The sequence below is a fragment of the Felis catus genome, chromosome C1 (genome assembly GCF_018350175.1).
Source record: "Felis catus isolate Fca126 chromosome C1, F.catus_Fca126_mat1.0, whole genome shotgun sequence".
NCBI classification, from domain to species: domain Eukaryota; kingdom Metazoa; phylum Chordata; class Mammalia; order Carnivora; family Felidae; genus Felis; species Felis catus.
The window spans coordinates 106,453,289-106,466,007 of record NC_058375.1 but is presented as its reverse complement, the minus strand read 5'-3'; positions in this window follow the sequence as shown (position 1 = coordinate 106,466,007).

Here is a 12,719-nt window from a genome sequence, read left to right as displayed (position 1 = left end):
CTATATTACAGATGAAGAAACTGAGCAGGTAGAGAAGAGAAGTAATTTGTCCAAGGTCATACCACAGTAAGTGATAGAGCTGGGATTCATACCCAGGTCTGACTCCAAAGTCTATGCCTCTAGTCAAATCACTAAACTGAGTGAACAGGGAAGAAGTCACAGAATCGGCTTTGAGAACCCAGTGTCGTCATTCTCCTGGTCAGAGAGCAACAGTGCCTCCCTGAGAGGCAACAGCCCAGACTCTGGGTTCTAATCCTGGCTTTGCTACTTACAGGCTGTGTGACCTTGAGTAAGCTTGGGCCTCTTTGTGCCTCAGTATCTCCTACATAAAATGGAGACAATAATAGAGCCTACCTCATAGTTTGCTCTGGGATTAACTTACTACACCTACAGCACCTGGAACAATGCTCAGTATGTAGTCGGCACTATATAAATATTGACTAGTATCAGTCCTATAACACTTTCTCAGTAAGTTAAACAAGCTGAAAGGAGAAAGTCAAAATCCTGGTAGATAGGTTCTATGCCATGGCATATTACAAAGTCTTATAATTCATCCTCCAACTAGAAAGTCCCTCCCTACCTCTCAAACTACATGAAGCAATACGTTGTTGAAAGAGCAAGAGATTCAGAGTCAGAAAGACTTGGGTTCAAACTCTTGCTTTGCCACCTACTCTGTGGCCTCGGGCAAGCTACTTGACCTCTCTGAGCCTCAGTTTTCTCATCTATAACACAGATCCCATTGTACCCACATGGTGGCAATTCAACATTGGGAAGAATGAAGAAGATAAGCCATGTAAGATATGCATGTTGGTGTTGCTCAGCCACACAAAGAGGCAGAAGCAAGGTTGTTTATTCTAGCAGTCTCGCTCAGAAAGAAAAGTCAGACCTTTGATACGGAGTTGGTCAAACATTAATCAAACATAACCTCTTTAGCTAGATCTCTACCAAACGGAATTGCATGTTTGTTGCAGTAAAAGCTCTTTGCATCCTAGCTTATCAAATTGTAAAACAAGGACCCGACTAGATTTCACTCATTTTCAGGGCACTTCCTTATAGGGAACTTAAGCTTTTACACTATCACAGGTAAATGAGTATTACAGTTCGGGTTCAAAGCAACCTTGGGGTCAGAAGACCTAGGTTCTCCTGTGAGACTCTGGGCAGATTACCTAACTTTTCCAGGCCTTTATTACATCATTTGAAAATTGGGGAAAACAACATCCAGCCCCAGAGAGTTCTGTAAAGATTAAAGGACATAATACATAACCTACAGCAATCTTATGCGCTTTCCTCCTGTTAAAATGGACTAGACATCCCTCTTCTCCTGAAGGGTTAATCCCTCCTCCTGTGCTCTGGTTCTCACCACCTCCCTGCCTTCTTTGAGATTTCCTTCCATCCACCACCTACCCTCCTCTGTCTCTTCTTTCCATCACTCCCTCTTCCAGCTCACTCCACTCATTCCCATCAACATTTCTACTAGGAGGAAAAGCACTCCTTCAAATCCATACCTCACAAATTTCTTGAAAAAATTAATCTCACCTGCTCTCTCCATTGCCTCACCTTTTCCTTCTCAATTCTTTCTGATCTGTATTATACCCATACCATGTCACTCAAAATGCTTTCATCCAAACTACCAGAAAGCTCCCTCCAAGAGACAGTTTTTAGCCCTTGATTTATTTGACCTTTCGGCAGCATTCACTCTCGTTGGCTATTCCCTCTTTTAAAACATTCTTCCCCTAGGTTCCATAAGCTCTCATGCTTCTGATTTTCCTCCTGCCTCTCAGGTTCATCCTTTTTTTAAAGATTTTATTTATTTATGGGAATGAAGGCTGGTGCAGCCACTCTGGAAAACAGTATGGAGTTTCCTCAAAAAACTAAAAATAGAACTACCCTACAACCCAGCAATTGCACTACTAGGTATTTATCCACGGGATACAGGTATGCTGTTTCGAAGGGACATATGCACCCCCATGTTTATAGCAGCACTATCAACAATAGCCAAAGTATGGAAAGAGCCCAAATGTCCATCGATGGATGAATGGATAAAGAAGATGTGGTATATATATATATACAATGGGGTATTACTCGGCAATCAAAAAGAATGAAATCTTGCCATTTGCAACTACGTGGATGGAACTGGAGGGTATTATGCTAAGTGAAATTAGTCAGTCAGAGAAAGACAAAAAAATCATATGACTTCACTCATATGAGGACTTTAAGAAACAAAACAGATGAACATAAGGGAAGGGAAACAAAAATAATATAAAAACAGGGAGGGGGACAAAACATAAAAGACTCTTAAATATGGAGAACAGAGGGTTACTGGAGGGGTTGTGGGAGGGGGTGGGCTAAATGGGTAAAGGGCATTAAGGAACCTACTCCTGAAATCATTGTTTCACTATATGCTAATTTGAATGTAAATTTTAAAAAATAAAAAATAAAATAAAATTAAAAAGATTTTATTTATTTATTTTTAAGTAGGCTTCATGCCCAGTGTGAAGCCCAACACAGGGCTTGAACTCACAACTCTGAGATCAAGACTTGAGTTGAACACTAACTGACTGAGCCACCCAGGTGCCCCATCTCAGGTTCATTCTTATTCTGCCTTTTTAGCATCTCTTTTCTTTCCTTAAATGTTGGTCATTCTCAAGGACATGGCCTGGGTCCTCTTCTCTTCCCACATGAACCATATCCCTAGCTAATCTCATTTACCCCCTTCCCCATTCAGGCATCATTCATAGAGTAACAACTGCACTTGGATGTTCCACAAGCCTCTCGAACTAAGCGTAAAAACCAGTCATGGGGTTTGGGTCCAGCAAGTAAGAAGTATGCAAGTCACTGCTTCACCCCAACAACAAGTAAAAAACCGAACAAACTAAAAACCAACAACCCTTCTTCTTTTTTTTTTTTAAAGTTGTTTGTTTGTTTTCAGAGAGAGAGAGTGAGCACAAGCAAGTAAAGCACAGAGCAGAGAGAGAGGGGAGAGAGAATCCCTAAGCTGGCTCCTCACCATTAGTGCAGAGCCCAATGCAGGGCTTGAACTCATGAACCATGAGATCATGACCCGAGGCAAAACCAACAATCAAACACTTAACCGAATGAGCCACCCAGGTGCCCCAACAACCCTTCTTACTGTCCATATCCACCAGCGAAGTGAGGCCACAAGTCAAACTGCTGCCTCCACAACTGGAGAAAATCACCAGGAGGATACAGAGAACCACAACTGGAGCAAAACCCTCATGAGTGCCACAGCAGGGCAACCTCAACTGTAACTGACCAAGTGTTGGAGGCTCAGGGTGGACAAGTCTGAGAGAAAAAGTCCAGGGAGATTCAGTTACTGGGAACCCTCACACTTCTGAAAGTTTTACCTCCTGAGCTCTTCCAGGTTCTCACAGTGAACACTGTGTTTCCAAGCAGTGGGAAGAGAGAGGGAACCGTGTGGAAATACTCCAAGCATTCTGTTCTTAACAAAGTCTGCCCTCAGGAGAAGCTGTTAACCAGAGCCTGGGGTTCTGTCAGGGCCTTACTGACCTCTCTACCAAAGAGAGAAGGGAAATACCCAATTCTAGCCCACTATAGGCATCCCGTCCCACATAAAGGGGCGGGGGGGGGGGGGCAGTGACAGCCTGCAGCAAGTTCAGGAGCCTAGAGGCACAGGCTCACTGAAACTGATCACAGGCCTACAGAACACTCCTCCTCCCCTCATACCTCACCACTGTTACTAAAAGGCCTACTCACAGCAGTGCCTTTTACCCGATACATCATGTCTGGCTGCCAAAAAGAAATTAAGACACATACTAAAAGGCAAAAAAACACAGCTTAAAGAAACAGAGCAAGCATCAGAACAAGATTCAGACATGGCAGGGACATCAGAATTACCAGACTGGGACTTTAAAACAACTGTGATTAGTATGCTAAGAGCTCTAATGGATAAAATAGACAGCATGCAAGAACAGATGGGCAAAGTAAGCAGAGAGACGGAAATTCTAAGAAAGAACCCAAGAGAAATTCTAGAGATCAAAAACACGGTAGTAACAAATGGAAAAACCTCTGACGTGCTTAGTAGCAGACTAGACACAGCTGAGAAAGAATCTCTGAGCTTGAGGATAAGAATTACATTCAAATTCTCCTCAGAAACCAGGTAACCAAGAAGAGAGTAGAGCAAAATATTCAGTGTTCAGAGAAAAAAAAATCCCATCCTAAAATTCTGTACCCTGTGAAATTACTCTTCAAAAGTGTAGGAGAGGGACACCTGGGTGACTCAGTCAGTTAAACATCTGACTCTTGATTTTGGCTCAGGTCATGATCTCACAGTCATGAGACTGAGCCCCAGAGTAGAGCTCTTTGCTACCAGCACAGACAAGCCTGCTTGGGATTCTCTCTCTCTCCTCTTCATGCACACATGCTCTCTCTCTCAAAAGAAATAAATAAACATTAAAAAAAAGTGCAGGAGAAAGAGTTCTCAAACAAAAACTGAGGAAATTTGTTGCCAGTAGACCTGTCTTGCAAGAAATGTTATAAGAAATTCTTCAGAGAGAAGGAAAATTATATAGGTCAGAAATGTGGATCTACATAAAGAAAGGAAGAGTTTCTGAAAAGGAATAAGTAAAGGTAAAATTAAAGCTTTTTTAAAAAAATGTGTATTTATTTTCGAAAGCACAAGCGGGGGAGGCGGGGGGGTGGGGGACAGAGGATCTGAAGCAGGCTCTATGCTGACGGCAGCAAGTCTGATGTGGCACTCAAATTCACCAACTGCAAGATCATGACCTGAGCTGAAGTCCAATGCTCAACCAACTGAGCCATCAAGGTGCCCCAAAATTTTTATTTTTCTTACTTTTGGTTGATCTAACAGATAATAAGTTGCTCAGAATAATAACAGTAATATTGTATTGAATTATGCAACAGAAAGAAAATCAGTAAGGACATAGTTGAACTCAACAGCACCAACAATCAACTGGATATAATTGATATCTATAGACCATTTCATCCCACAACAGCAGAGTACATATTATACTCAAGATCACAGGAAGCATTCACCAAGACAGACCATATAAAAAACACCTTAACAAATTTAAAAGAATAGGAATCATACAATGTCTGCTCTCAGACCACAGTGGAATTAAACTGGAAACCAAAAACAGAAAGATAACTGGAAAATCTCCAAATACGTGGAGATTAAACAACATACTTTTAACTAACACATGGATCAAAGAAGAAATCTGAAGCAAAATCTTGAAGTATTTTCAACTAAATGAAAATAAAACCCCAGTTTATTAAAATTTGTGGGATGCAACAAAACTAGTGCTTTGAGGGAAATTCATAGCATTAAATGCATATATTTAAAAAGAAGGAAGATCTAAAATCAATCATCTAAGCTTTCCAAACTGAGCCTGGCAGAATGGCTCCCACAAAGAAGGGTGGCCAAATGAAGGGCTGTTCTGCCATCAACGAGGTAGTGACCAGAAAATACACCACCATCAACAGTCACAAGCACATCCATGGCATGGGTTCCAAGAAGCGTGCCCCTCGGGCACTCAGAGATCTGAAAATTTGCCATGAGAGAAAGGGGAACTCCAAATGTGCAGACTAACACCAGGCTCAACAAAGCTGTCTGGGCCAAAGGAATAGGGAATGCTCCATAACATATCTGTGTGCGGTTGTCCAGAAAAACTTAAGAAGGATGAAGATTCACTAAACAAGCTCTATACACTGGTTACCTATGTACATGTCACCACTTTCAAACATTTATAGTTAATGTGGATGAGAACCAACTGCTCATTGTCAAATAAAGGTATAAAACAGAAAATAAATAAATAAATATAATCAAATCAAATCAATTATCTAAGCTTCCACTTTAGGAAACTAGAAAAAAGAGAAGCAAATTAAATCCAAGGTAAGCAGGAGAAAAGAAATAATAAGAATTAGAGTAGAAAGCAAAAAGTATATCAACAGAAAAAGTCAATGAAACCAAAAGTTGGTTCTTTGAAAATATCAATAAAATAAAAAGGAAAATACAAATTACTAATATCAGAAATGAAATGGGAGACATCACTATAGATCCTAAACATCAAAAGGATAATGTAAGAATACTACAAAGAACTCTATGCCCACAAATTTTATAACTTAGATGAAATGGACCAATTCCTCGAAAGATACAATCTGCCAAAACTCACCAGGCAAAGAGACAGACAATCTGAGTAGGCCTATATCTATGAATGAAACTGAATCAATAACTAATAGGCTTTCAAAACAGAAAGCACTAGGCCAAGATGGGTTCACTGGTAAATTCTACCAAATTAATTTAAGGAGAAATTATACCAAGTTCTATATAATCTCCTTCAGAAGATAGAAGCAGAAGAAATACTTCTCAACTCATTCTATGACCAGTATTACCCTAATACCAAAACCAGACAAAGGCATTACAAGAAAAAGAAAAAACTACAGTTCAATATCTCTTATGAACATCGATGCAAAAATCCTCAACAATACGTTAGCAAATCAAATCCAACAATGTATGAAAAGAATTGTATACCATGACCAAGTGATTTTATCCCACATATGCAAGGCTGATTCAACATTCCAAAATCAATTAATATCATCCATCAAATCATCAGGCTAATGAAGAAAAATCACATGATCATATCAATAAATGCATAAAAAACATTTGACAAAGTCCAACATTCATTCATGATAAAAATTCTCAGTGAACTAGCAATAGAGGGGAACTTCCTCAACTTGATAAAGAATATCTACCAAAAATCTATAGCTAATATCATAGTTAATTGTAAGAAACTAAAAGCTTTTCCCACTAAGATCAGGAAAAAGGGAAGGATGTCCCCTCTCACCACTGCTTTTCAACATCATACTGGAATAGCTAATGCAATAAGACAAGATAAGGAAATAAACAGGGGCACTTGGGTGGCTCAGTCAGTTAAGCGTCCAACTCTTAATTTCAGCTCAGGTCATGATCTCATGGTTGGTGAATTTGAGCCCCACATGGGCTCTGAGCAGGCAATGCAGAGCCTGCTTGGGATTCTCTCTCTGTCCCTCCCCAACTCGTGCATGTGTGCACGCTCTCTTTCTCAAAAAATAAATAAACTTTTAAAAAATAAAAAAATAGGGATGCCTGGGTAGCTCAGTCAGTTAAGCGCCAGACGTTAGCTCAAGTCATGATCTCATGGTTCATGGGTTCACGTGGGGCTCTGTGCTGACAGCTCAGAGCCTGGAGCCTGCTTCGGATTCTGTGTCTCCCTCTCTCTCTGCCCCACCCCCACTCATGCTCTGTCTCTCTCTCTCAAAAATAAATATTAAAAAAATTTTTAACAAAAAATAAAATAAAAAGGAAATAAACAGTATATAGATTGGAAAGGGAAATAAAATTGTATTCACAGATGACATGATCATAAATGTAGAAAATTCTAAAGAATTGACAAAAACTACCTAGAACTAATAAGTGATTATAGTAAGGTTGCCAGATACACTGTTTTATTTGTTTCTATTTTGAGAGAGAGAGAGAGAGAAAGAGAGAGAGAGAGGGAGGGAGAAGCGCATGTGCAAGCAGGGGAGAGGTAAAGAGAAAGGGAGAGAGAGAATTCCAAACAGGCTCTGTGCTGACATGGGGCTCCATCTCATGAACTGTGAGATCATGACCTGGGCTGAAATCAAGAGTCTGATGCTTAACTGACTGAGCCACCCAAGCAACTGTCAGGTACAAGTTTAATATACAAAAGTCAACTGCTTTCATATACCAGCAATAAACAAGAGAAATTTGAAATTAAAAATATAATACCTAGGGGTGCCTGGGTGGCTCAGTCAGTTAAGCGTTTGCCTTCAGCTCAGGTCATGATCTCACACTCCGTGGGTTTGAGCTCCACGTCAGGCTCTGTGCTGACAGTTCAGAGCCTGGAGCCTGCTTCGGATTCTTGTCTCTCTCTATTTCTGCCCCTCCCCTGCTCATGGTCTCTCTCTCTCTGTCTCAAAAATAAATAAAAACATTAAAAAAAATTTTTAATAAAAAAATAAAAATTAAAAAAATATATATAATACCACAATAGCATCCCCCCAAAATGAAATAATTATAAATCTACCAAATATGTATAAGCTGTATACAAATAAAACTACAAAGCTCTGCTGAAAAATCAAAGAACTAAATAAATAGAGAGATGTTCCATGTTTGTGAATAAGAAGACTGGCTATTGTCAAGATGGCAGTTCCTCCCAACTTGATCTATAGATTCAATGCAATCCCAGTCAAAATCCCAACAAGTTGTTTTGTGGATAGCAACAAACTGATTCTGACGTTTATATGGAGAGACAGACTCAAAATAACCAACATAATATTGAAGGAGAAGAATAAAGTTGGGGGACTGACACTACCCAACTTCAAGACTTTTCTATAAAGCTACAGTAATCAAAAGTAATCAAAATTTCAGGGCACCTGGGTGACTCAGTTGGTTGAGTGTCCAACTTCGGCTCAGGTCACGATCTCATGGTTTGCGAGCTCAAGCCCCACATCAGGCTCTGTGCTGACAGAATAGACCCATGTAAATAATATAGTCAACTCATCTTGACAAAGGAGCAAAGGCAACAAATGAAGACTGTCTTTTTAACAAACACAGCTGCAACAACTATACATGTATAATGCACAAAATAATCTACACACAGACCCTATGCCCTTTGCAAAAATCAACTCAAGATGGATCGCAGACCTAAATATAAAATGCAAAACTATAAAACTCCTAGAAGATAACATAGAAGAAAATCTAGCTAAACCTTAAGTCTAGCAGTGACTTTTCACAACCCAGAGTACTAACCACTATACGATCACAGCCAGCAGAGACTTTTCAGATACAACACCAAAGTCATGATCCATGAAGGAAAGAATTGATAGGCAACACTTTATTAAAATTAAAATCTTCTGCCTGGCATGGAAACACTGTCAAGGAAAGGAAAAGACAGGGGAGCCTGGCTGGCTCAGTCAGTAGAGCATGTGACTCTTTTTTTTTTTTTAATTTTTTTTTAAATGCTTATTTATTTTTGAGCAGGGGAAGGGCAGAGAGAGAGAGAAGACGACACAGAATCTGAAGCAGGCTCCAGGCTCCAAGCTGTCAGCATAGAGCCTGACACGGGGCTCGAACTCATGAACCATGAGATCATGACCTGAGCTGAAGCTGGACACTCAACTGACTAAGCCAGCCAGGTGCCCTGAGCGTGTGACTCTTAATCTGGAGGTTGTGAGATCAAGTCCCATGTTGAGTTAGAGATTACTTAAAAATAAAACTCTCAAAAAAAAAAGAAAGAAAGAAAAGGGGGGCACCTGGCTGGCTCAGGCAGTTAAATGTCTGACTTCAGCTCAGGTCATGATCTCACGTTCATGGGTTTGAGCCCCGTGTCTGGCTCCATAATGACAGCTCTAGAGCCTGGAGTCTGCTTTGGATTCTTCGTCTCCCTCTCTCTCTGCCCCTCCCCTGCTCATGCTCTGTCTCTCAAAAATAAATAAACATTTAAAAAAAAAAAAAGGGAAAAGACAAGACACACATTGGGGAAAAAATAACTCCAAAAGACATATTTGATAAAGGACTATTATCCAAAATATGCAAAGAACTTTTAAAACTCAACAGTAAGAAAACAAACAACTCATTGAAAAGTGAGCTAATGATATTAACAAGTATCTCACTAAAGAAGATACAGAGACGGTGGGGCACCTGGGTGACTCAGTCGGTTGAACATCTGACTCTTGATTTTGGCTCAGGTCATGATTCCAGGGTCATGGTATCAAGCCCCACATCGGGCTCTGCACTGAGCACGGGGCCTGCTTGAGGTTCTCTCTCTCTCCCCCACCTCTGTCCCTTTCCCCTGCTTGTGCTCTGTCAAAAATAAATAAATAAATAAATAAATAAATAAATAAATAAATAAATAAATAAATAAAATTTAAAAATTAAAAATAAAATAGGTCTTAATTCCTCTGCCTACTTCAGTTTCCCCCCAATCTAATCCACCATCTCCATTCAGCCAAGATGAGCTTTTCTAAAATACATTCTTGAAGGGACACCTGGGTGGCTCAGTTGGTTAAAAGTGTCCAACTCTTGATTTTGGCCTGGGTCGTGATCTCACTGTTCTTGAGTTCAAGCCCCACACTGGGCTCTGCGCTAACGCTATGGAGCCTGCTTGGGATTCTCTCTCTCCCTTTCCCCTGCTTGCACTGTCTCTCTCTCAAAATAAATAAACTAAACATCAAAAAGATTATAAAATGCATTCTTGAAAACCCTGCAACAGATCCCATGTGTTCTTAGGATGAAGTCTAGACTTCTGGGAGATGCTGTAGGAGCCGTGCCCACATCCCCATGACCCACCCTAGATATCACCTACAGACTGTCCCATACACACAATGGCCTCCAGCAGCTCTGTCTCTCAGCCTGCCGCAGGTCACTCTCTGAGGAACCTGGGACTGGCCAGAAGTGGAAGGCGTTAAGGTTCCCAGGTGCAACCTCCAACCAATGAGGGACGAGAGCGCTGGATAAACGCCTGCCTTCCTGGACCAATGTGACAATTCAGAGGCATGTCCAACAGGCTCTCAGGTGTCTCTGGTGGTGCTGGACTTCAGTTGCCCAGAGCAGTACCCTGCTGGTTAATACAGCCTTTGCGGACTTCCTTCCCTTCCGCTTACTTTCCCATTCCTTCATCATGCTTCCTGGAACCAACCTGCAAATAAACTACTTCTACTTGCCTGGTTTTGCTTTTGGGGTACTCCAACAGAAGACAGTCCCCTTACATGGTTCATCACCCCTTCATCATCAGGTCCCTGCTTCCTTTTTCAACATTAGTCTTTGCCACTTCCCAATTTGTACTCTGTTGTCAATAGGCAAACAACTTCTTTTAGCTCCTCTAGGCCTTGGCACATACTATCTTTCCCCTCTTAGAACACTCTTCATCTAACTCCCATTCAACCCTGCTTTATCTGCTTAAATGTCACTTCCTCCAGGAAGGCTTCCAGAATTTCCAAGTTCAGGTTTTGTATTACTTCCATCTGTTTTCGAGACATCCCATTGTCCCCCAAAACACAGCACTTATCATATCATTTGGAAAAGTTTCCTTAATTCTCTCCTGCCACCCGTACTCTATGTTTCAGGAGAGCAGAGACCATGTCTTCCTTGTTCATTGTTGCACCAGAAAAATCTAGCACAGTCCCAGGCACAGAGTAAAACTTTCTGAATAGGTCTCGCACATGACAGGTGCCAAAAAATATCTGTGGAAATGAAAAGGAAAGAAGAACCAAAATAGTGCTCAAAACAAGGTGCAGTGTAACTTGTCTAAACTGACAGGACACAGTCCAGAGAGGGAACGAGTGACCAGGTTTGACATTCTTCAGCTTCCCACCCGAGCCACCCTGTGGAACACAGAATGGACCCACCTCCAAACTCCAGAAATCATGGAGACAGCTTTCAATAAAAAGAACACAAACTACTATATGGGTAGTATCACTGTGAAAATAATTCATAATCCACAACTGACTTAGAGTTATCCTGAATAATTTAGCAGCAAGCCCACCAAGTCTAGTAACAAATTTCTACGATTTGGCTACAGTACAGACAGGCTGTATCAGGACAGGTTAACTGCGGAGTCAAACAGCACAATAAAGTCCAGTCAGGTCTGGCAGCTCTCCTTCAAGTGGTGACTCAGGGACTTCTAGTCATCAGGGGGAGAAGGTATGCAGGGAGGACAGAGAGAATACGGGAGCTCACACCCAATATTTAACCACCTCAGCCCTGAAGTGAACACATCCCTCCCTCTGCTGATAACTCGTCTTGTCACATGAGGCCCACAGGGCTCCAGGGCAGGGGGCTTGCTAATGGAGCTCCTGGCTGGGTATCTGTTTCCCAACCCTGCTCTACACCATGGAAGGGGCCCACGGGTCTTTGGGGGTCAGCTAGCAGCCTCTGCCACACTGCCATAAGGGTTATTTTGTTTTAGGAAACTGAAGTGATCTGACAAGCGTTGGGGATCCTATCAGTACAGCTACAGTACCTTCATCATGTCAAATGGAGATAGAGTCAAAGATGGACACTGCTATCCCTTCTCACAGGCACCTCTACAATATTCTCTGCCCTCGCTGGTTTGCCTTTCTCCAAATTCACCCTGCTCCACCCTTAGCCTTCACTTCCAATTGATCATACTGAGTAACTGCTCTGAATTCAAACCTGCCCCCTTTAAGGCACCTTAGTGGCCTCTAGCGCCTTTAGGATGAAGTGTAGACTCCTCAGCAGGGCATAAAAGGCCCACCAGGTTCTGGCTTCCGCCTCCCCCCAGCCTCATCTCCCTACATTCCCTTCTCCTTCTCTATGCTCCACACCACAAGGCACCAGGCCCCTTCATGCCCACCATGGCCCCTTGGGCCATGACCCTTTCTGGAACACCCTCTCCCCTTCTCCCGGGGAGCACCTGTGCTGTCCTTCCAGATCCAGCTCAAGTGTCTCTTCCTCTGTGAAGACTTCTTTGAATCCACCTCCCCCACAACTACAGTTAGACATTTTGTCCTTTGAGCCACCACCTGTCTTTATACATACAGTATCACACTTGTCACATGACACTACACTAACTTGCTTCTATGTTTGTCTTACCTATCCTATGAGACCACGAACTCCTTCAGTTCAGGGACCAACACTTTTCATCACCATTTTCAGAGGCTGACGTGATACCCAACATGTACTAGGAACTCAATATATG